The sequence below is a fragment of the Triticum aestivum genome, chromosome 1B (assembly GCF_018294505.1).
Source record: "Triticum aestivum cultivar Chinese Spring chromosome 1B, IWGSC CS RefSeq v2.1, whole genome shotgun sequence".
NCBI classification, from domain to species: Eukaryota; Viridiplantae; Streptophyta; class Magnoliopsida; order Poales; family Poaceae; genus Triticum; species Triticum aestivum.
This window is the reverse complement of record NC_057795.1, coordinates 310,720,020-310,729,084: the sequence shown is the minus strand read 5'-3', so window position 1 is coordinate 310,729,084 and position 9,065 is coordinate 310,720,020. Positions and strand designations below refer to the sequence as shown.

The 9,065-nt window shown below is 45.4% G+C and overlaps 1 pseudogene; it reads right to left on the bottom strand.

Annotated features, from left to right (window-relative positions):
• Positions 1-293: 293 nt before the first annotated feature.
• On the bottom strand, positions 294-7,733 carry LOC123121272 (pentatricopeptide repeat-containing protein At1g08610-like; annotated as a pseudogene).
• Positions 7,734-9,065: the final 1,332 nt, after the last annotated feature.

The following is a 9,065-nucleotide window of genomic DNA, read 5'->3' as shown; positions in this document are numbered from 1 at the left end:
CGGGCCAAAAATAGGTATGCCACTCGTTGAGCACACTTGCCGACCCAAATCAGTGTACTCGACCCTAATTGAAAAGCGGACGCACACGTCTGCCTGGCGACCGAAACAGATGAAAAGCGGACAAAGCGCTTTACTCTCAGTGCGGCCCTTGGATAAATTAACGCAAGCAACTTCCCCTCACAAGAAAAGAAAAGCGCACCAGCATGGCAGCATTGGCCACTGTCATCACCACTTCATCAAGAAACAGACGATAAAATACACCCTACTGCTGCCGCAACTACATGCATCCAAACTTTTAGACAAAATACTTTTTAAAAGTTAAATTTTAGGCAAAATACATCGTCTTTCTGAGGCCGAAAGAATAAAGCATGGCGATTCATTCACCTCCAGGCACATCGCCGCAGGATCGAACCACGGCTAAGGTGCTGCTTGAAGATGTGATGCGGGCAGGGTGCAGGCACACCATTGCGACGTCTGGACAATTGAAGCACCACAATTGCATAGCACCCGAACGAGACTTTGCAGAGGACCATCAAGAAAAGCCATCGGTCCTCTCAGACTCATAAGAGCACCTGAAGAAAAATAAAGATAATCTTGAGGAATAATACAAACTCTCAATAATACTATAGATCATTAGCACAGTAACTAAATTGTTTACTCTGGAACTATATTGAGGTGAAAGTTTGAGAGAGAATTGGTTAAGGCTCCACCCGGTATCATGTTAGATTACGATAACCTTGCTTGATTGAGCTGCTTGTATCAAGGTTTGGCGTCTTTTCTTGATCAAGCAGCAAAGATGTATTATTGTTTTCTAAAACATACCAAATGGTTGGATAACAGAGTTTATTGTACTGTTTAGTCCAGATCACCAACCAGAGTAACACTTTCTACTTATTTTCCACAGTAGCTTCAAGAAGCACAGGAGAGCCAACTGAAACCCATTTGTCTAAGCTGAAGGGGTGCAGAGGCCATCAACTTCTATCTCCATCAGTATAAGTGCAACTCAAATACTCCCACCGTAAAGAAATCCACCGTAAAGAAATATAAGAGCGTTTAGATCACTACTTATCTAAACGCTCTTACATTTCTTTACGGAGGGAGTACATACAGAAATGGATCCTTAGTCTCGGAAGGAAATTGTCTAACCCTATGAACAGAGTGTATAATAAATTAATAACTATAATCAGATTGAGCAAATTTTAGTAATAGTATGTGCTAGCGTGAATAAATAGAAGAACTGCCACCCTAGAATACACGGGTTTTCTTCCCATATGCTGGTGGGGTGTGTTGGGCTCTTAGCTATGCAGGAATGATGTGGTTTTTGACCAAAAAAGGATTTCTTCCCCTACGCAGGTTATACACTCATGTACGCATTGACTCCATATGCAGTCTTTGATTCAGCAGCCAGAGCACAGGGAGCCTTTTATGGTACCATGCACCCAACTGGAGCGAGTAGCCAGTTAACCCGCATGGATGGTGGTTTAGTCTATGGATGGGTCCTCCAGCACCTTTGCGTACAACGCTAAGTGCTAATAGAAGGGCTTAGGAAAATAAACTGTTTTTTAAGCACTTGTGCTTATTTGCAGAGCGCAGGTGCTTATTTAGGCACCTCTGCTCCAGAAATAAGCACTGGCGTTTAAGGAAAAATTGATTTGTTTTTCGAAGCACTTGTCCAAGCACCTAGCATTGTACTCCCTCCGTTCCAAATTACTCGTCGCGGTTTTAATTCAAATTTGAACTAAAACCACGACGAGTAATTCGGAACACAGGGAGTACATGGTCTTATAGGCTGCCTTTTTGTCGAACTATATCAGTTATACTTTTTGTCAGTCAGTTTTCAAGTTCTTATACAGTACCCAAAAGTTAGTAAGGGCGGTCTATTTTTTTTTCTAATCTAACAGGTGAGATTAATTCATAGTCAGTATTACGGAGTGCAAACTTCCAATGATAGGGAGACCTTGATGTAAGGGGCAAAAATGTAATTGTACATTGACACTCATAGTCTCTTTCCAGTTTGGTGGATTTTATTTTAACTCCGATCGATATTGGATGATACATCTAAGTCCTTTCCGCCGTTCCTAATTTCATTTTAAAATCAACTTTCCATCTAGTGATAAATGTCGTCACTTTAGAGTAAAATGCATCATAAGTCGTAAAATTATTGGAGGTGTGTCAGTTTAGTCCTATAACTTTGAAACTGCAGTTTTAGGTCCTAAAACTATTGGAGCTGTGCCAGTTTAGTCCTATAACTTTGAAACTGCAGTTTTGGGTCCCAAAACTATGTAAGTTTGTTCATCCCAGGTCCTAAGCTTGCATGGCCAGCATTGACCCGCCGCCGTGTCGCTTGCAGATGCTTGAATTGTTGCCACGTTGACCCAATGGACCCACCAGGTTAACTTCCGCGCCGTCCCGCAGCAGTGACTATTTCACATGTGGCCATGCTCGTGCCCAAACAACAACATGCATGACCAGCTCTACGGCAAGGGTATCGGGGCAAGGACAATGTCATGAGAGGGGGGGGGGGGGGATGGCGTCCTCCATCCCGATTGGCTCGGTGTCTCTCCGGCGGTCGCGCCCAAGGAGAGGGATGTCGTCCTCCATGCCGACTGGCTCAAGGTCTCCCCGGCGGCCGCGCCAAAACCTCTTAGGGCATTTCTAACCAAACCCCTATAACTGGTTAGTGGAGTAAAATTTACTCCGGCACCTAGTGGATAACAGAGTATATTTTTACTAACCGACACCTAGCCGATCCCCTATCAGCGGTTAGTGGAGTATATTTTTACTCCGGCCCCAAAAATTTCTCTATTTTTACTCCACCGATTGGCGGCCAAGTAAAACGTTGCGTCTCTCTCTCGCGTCCGCGCCGCCGCTGCATCTTCGCCAGCGCGCCTCCCGCCGGTCCCCCGCCGCTACCTCGTTCCATCCCTTGCCCTCCGCCGCCGTTCTGCCCATCGGCCAGACCGTTCGGCCCCCGTCGCCGTCGCCGGAATCAAGGTGAAACGCCGCCGCCGTCGCCATTGTTGATTCGTCCGTTTTCTTTCTAGTTTCTTCTTCTTCTAGTGGCCGCCGCATCTCACCTTGCTTGCGCACCGCAGCAGGTCACCCGCCGCTCGCTGGTTCGGTGTAAACCACGCCGGCCGGCTTTTGCACCACCACTGCACCCCAAGTGTTCGAAGAATTGCCTAGGTGAGTTTGTTTGTTTGTTTGTTTCTCTTCGAACCGAGCCGTTTGGATTGAACCGAACCGTTTGGATTGTAGATGAAGAGGTTGAGGGAGATGGCGTTGGAGGACTCGTCGTCATCCGAAGAGGAGGAAGAAGACTGGCGATGACTTCGACACCGTTTTAGGCATGATTTTCAATGATGATGTTCGGCGGCCGAGGAGAGGATCACAATTTGGCCACATACACATCAACCGTGATAGAGCGGAGGGCCATGCCAAGATCATGAAAGATTACTTTGATCCAAACCCAACCTATCCGGAGAAGTACTTTCGTCGACGCTTTCGGATGCACACAAGTCTTTTTCTGACCATTGCAAAAGCCGTTGAGAGATATGATGACTGGTTCAAGCTCAGGAGAAATGCATCTGGAGAGATCAGTACAAGCTCTCTGATGAAATGCATTGCGGATGTTTGAGTCTTGGCATATGGGTGTTCTGCCGATGCAATTGATGACTATGTACGCATTGGCGAAGACACAATCTTGGAGGCGGTTTGAAGGTTCACCAAAGCAGTGATCGCTGTCTTTGGCCCGGAGTACAGGAGAGCACCAACCGAGGAAGACACCCAGAGGCTTTGAACTGCTACTTGCTACATTTGAACCATTCGGCGTGTTTAAATTTGAATAATTCAATCTGTAAACTTTGAATTCGGTTTGTAAACTCTGAATTCGGTTTGTAAACTATATTCGTAATTTGGTTGAACATTCAAATTTATGTTTAGTTTCTATATGTGTGCTAATATGTAGTTGTAATTTATACTAGAATTGCAAAGTTTAGAAAAACAAAAATTTACTCTGTTATATTTAGGGGGTTATATTTAGGGGATCGGCTAGGTCCGGCCAAAACTTAGTGGAGTATTTAACTATTTATACTCCACTAAGCCTTTTACTCCGTTAACTTTTAGGGGGTCGGTTAGAGTTGGCCTTAGTGAGGTTGCCTTGTAGCTCATGGGCACGCAGGTGGAGGGCGTGCAGGTTGCAACACACACTGCGACGTTGAAGCGTATGGACCACTTTTGGGGAAGTAAACGCATATAAAGTGCTCTTTTGAAAAAATGCACCATAGATGCTGGCCATGCAAGCTTAGAACCTGAGATGAACAAACTTGCATAGTTTTGGGACCCAAAACTACAGTTTCGAAGTTATAGGACTAAACTGACACACCTCCAATAGTTTTGGGACCAAAAACTGCAGTTTCGAAGTTATAGGACTAAACTGGCACACCTCCAATAGTTTTAGGACCCAAAGCTGCAGTTTCCAAGTTATAGGACTAAACTGACACATCACCAATAGTTTTAGGACTTATGATGCATTTTACTCCTTTACTAAATATTTCTGAAGATGACATCAAACAATCTGTGGCAGATAGGCAGGGCACTATTGCCTTCCCATTAGTCATCGTGGAGGTCAGACTGGAGAGCCTTGCCGCGGGCCGCCGGGCTCGTACCTCAGCCAATTTAGAGGTTTGTGGAGAAGAAAGCAGCTGAGGTTTCCGTCAATTAAGACCTGCAGGACATTGATGTAACCCACACAGCAAATTGAAAACTGTGGCAGCAGGCACAAATGCGCAGTCGAGGAGGAGGCTGGTGGAGTTTGTCGCATAACAAAAGGCATGATGGAGATGATTGGAGAGGGACGGCAGGGCAAGTGCATGGGGCTGAACAGGATAGCGGCATGGACCACGGGACAGTTTAAATCAGTACAACAAGATTAGAATTAAAAAAAGGTAACTGATCATTAAATTCCCTGACCGCGGCAACTGTTGCAAATATAAAATCAGTACAACAAGATTAGGATAGCCCTGTTTGCCTTGATGCAGCAACTGAGTCACTAAAATTCCCTTTATCGAAATAAGTAAACATGAGGCAGTTGAAAAACGAAGTGGTCATGCACTTTGAAGAAACACGCACTCAACAAAGAACAGAACAGAAGAATGTGTACTCCAATCCAAGGAATGGATAGAAGTTTTCCTTTTGAAACAACACTAGAGCATATATAATCTAGAGTCTAGACAATATGTTCCAAATGAAAAAGATAGCAGCAATTCACGCTTCAAACTTCATTCATAACATTTGCAACATAAACAGCCATCGAGTGAACATAAAGTGCCTTGTACTGTACCTTTGCTTGCCGAGACACTATGCATAACTTCCAGGAGTTATCTGCTAGGTTAGCAGAGTTCCATATTTCATGACTACGAAGTATCTTGGCATCACGCTCTAGTAGCTAGCTGCTCAACACAACAGGGGAATCTTCTTTCACTATCTTGCAGTCAACTAATTCCTGAAGCAGCCTTTCTGCTTCTTCAATCCTGCCTGATTTCGCGACTCTTCTGACTATAGATAGATAAAATGAGTTGCTGGTGTTTTTAATTTCTGATACCATTACTCGCAGTATATCAGCAGCAGCTTCCGCTTTGCTATCTCTGCACAATGCCTGGATCACCATGACAAAAGTAGTTACTTTAACCTGAAAACCAAGAGCAAGTGTACGATTCAAGAGCTCTAGGGCCTCTTCAGCCATGTTTTTCCTACAGAAGCACATAACAAGTGAACCATAAGTAATGTCATCGGGACTGATCCCATCACTAGACATCTCATCAAACAGAGTCATAGCTTTGTCCACCTCACCCTTGTTTGCTAAAGCATCTATCAGGGTGTTGTACGTAATACGAACCAACTGCCATCCATTTTCTCTGATGCAACGGGCTATCAAAAGAGCTTCTTCCACCATACCCTCTTTACATATGGCATTTAGGAGTGTGTTGTACGTAACTATATCAGGAAAACATTTATCGCTAACCATCTTCTCCAACACACCAATAGCCTGATCGAGATGTCCATACTTACAGAAGTAGTTGATAAAAATATTGTAGGCAGTAACATCAGGCTCACAATTTGCATGGTTCATATGTGCAAGTAAACTTCAGCCCAGCTTTTTGTATTGCAGAGAGAATGGAGTAAGATGCAATAAGTTGTACTATTTGGCTCAAGGCCTTCAGCAATAAGACGAGTTAAGATGGTCTTTGCGTCCTTCAGCCTGCCTGCTTTACAAGATGCACTGATAAGAGCATTGTAGGTGACAACATCTGGTTGGCATCCCTCCAGAGCAAGTTCATTCAAGACTTCCATGGCACGCTTAGGACCACAGTTTTTGCATACAAGATCAACAAGCAAGGTGCTCGTCATAACATATGGTGGCCAACCTATTCTTAATTGCTCTTTCCAAAAGGTGATTGCCCTGCCATACATACGCTGGTTGCACATACACCTAATCAAAGTGTTAAAAGTGATGCCGTTCGGAGAGATACCACCATACCTCATGTCCTCCAATACGTTCATCGCCAAATCCAGCTGCCCTGTGCAGCAAAGTTGCGCAATCAGCATGTTGCAGGTGATGGTATCTGGAATCCCACCTGAGAGCACCATAACCTCAAGGACTTCCCTGGCTTTATTTGCCTTGTCAGTTTTAACAAGGCCACGGATTAATCTAATACAGCTCTTAGCACCCGGAATTTGGCCATGTAGCACCATCTCATCAATCAGCAAGCTTGAATGAGCTTCCCATTGTTGCAGTACCGGCGAAGGTTGCCAGCATAAAACACCCCTTTATCTTTCGGCAAATCAACCCCCTCGTTTGAGTTCTGACCCAAGTGTTTCCACGGCTTAGCTTGCAGGGACAAAATGGCCCTCTCGATGTCCCCGGCTGCTCTGCCATTTCCAGAGGCTGCACGATCCACCGAACCATCCCGCATTCTTCGTTCTGGCCGCATTACTACCACATTACCCGCATTCTTCCGCTTGGCGAAATCGTCCCCTGACCCAGGCCGCTGGTAAGGCCTCATCACCACTAAATCGTCAACATTTCTCTGTTCAGTTCTAGGGGGACAATCTAAATGCACCGCATGTGCTCTGAAACGGGAAGGGCGCATCATCGAGACGGTGACAACGATAATTGGGGCTGATCCACTTGGCCACAAACCACACCGGTGGCAGCCTGCGCCCCCCGAATGCACCATTCTACTGAACCGCCATGGCAATACGATTTGCCCCTGCGCGCGCCACGGTCCCTGCACAGATTGGGAAGGGGAGATTTTGAATCAGCGAAAAGGGAAGAGGTATTCGTGACAGCGAACTAGCGAAATGACCGGGCAGACGGGGTTTAGGGTTCTTGCTCAGAGGTCTCCGCCACTAGAGACCATTTCACAAGAACAAGCTGCGTACAGCAAAGGTCCGCAGTACAGAGTCGAGATTGTATTGTACCGGTGGTAAGGGTCACACTGCAGCTGGAGCTGGAGTACGAAGCCTGAACTGGTGCCGGGAATGGAGAACGGACGGCGCGAGGAACTCCGCCTCGACGAGTCGAGGTCCCGAGAGGAAGAGCTGAGCGGCGGCGGAGGCTCGGCCGGATTCGTCTCTCGCCTTCGTGTGGCGAGCAAAGCGGTGAGGTATGGGGAGCTGCGAGACTGTGCGAGCGGCAGCAGGAGAGAAGTGGTGCACGCCGCCGATGGTGGGACGGGAGGAAGGAAGGAGGCGTCCCCCTATTTGACGGGCCAAGGCCGACAGCTCCGTTATGGGCTGCCCACAGCGCGGCCCAAAAACCTTGCATCTTATTTTCTCTCAAAACAATCGTTAAAAACATTCAGAAAATATTACTGTTCAAACAACTTTCGAAATTAAAAATTACGAACAATTAAAAAAAATGCAAATTTTTCATCCACCTTGTGAAAAATAATTAATATGCATCATGCCTTTAAAATACGCTCATCATGTGTTTTGAAATATTTATTGTGTTTTAAAAAGTTCATCGCGTATTTAAAAAATACCCACTATGTATTTAAAATATATATATTAAATATTATAAATTTAAAAGGGGGAATAAACAAAAATAAAATAAAAACTTGAAGAAGATATAAGAAAATCGAAAAGAAAAAACTTGGAGAAAACCTAAGCCGAAAAGAAATAATGAAACAAAATACAATAGCTGCAAAATGGTTGACCCATACGCGTGCGGACAAAATGACCTTGTTAGAACACTTGATCACAAAAAAAACTCTCCATGAAATTATTGTACGATCTAACCCTTTTTGGAAACGCTAGAGCCTGTGGTGTTGCTGGTTAACACTGAAACGCCAAACCAGTCAGTGTTGCTGCCCGGGCCCATGGTCAGAACGCGCTGGCGTTGCGCGCTGACCACTCACTCTCTTCTCCCCCATTGGCCATCCCGAGCTCTTGCCCTTCTTTCCCTTTGTCTCCCTGATACGTCTCCGTCGTATCTATAATTTTTGATTGTTCCATGCCAATATTATATAACTTTTATATACTTTAGGCAACATTTTACATTATTTTTGGGACTAACATATTGATCCAGTGCCCAATGCCAGTTCCTGTTTGTTGCATGTTTTTTGTTTCGCGGAATATCCATATCGAATGAAGTCCAAACGCGATAAAAATTTACGAAGAAATTTTTTGGAATATATGTGATTTTTGGGAGGTGGAATCGACGCAAACGGAGGCCCACAGCCTCCACTACCCACCAGAGCGCGTCTGCCCCCCTGGCGCGGTGGTGCCTAGTGGGCACCCCGTAAGTCAGTTGGGGATCTTCTTCAGGCGCAAGGAAGCTTATATCCGGAAAAAAAATCGTATTAAAATTCCAGCGCAGTCGGAGTTACGGATCTCCGGATATTTAAGAAACGGTGAAGGGCTGAAAACGGGAACATGAAACAGAAGAGAACAGAGAGATAGATCCAATCTTGGAGAGGCTCTTGCCCCTTCGCCGCCATGGAGGCCATGGACCAGAGGGGGGACCCTCCTCCCATCTAGGAGGGAGGCCAAGGAAGAATAAG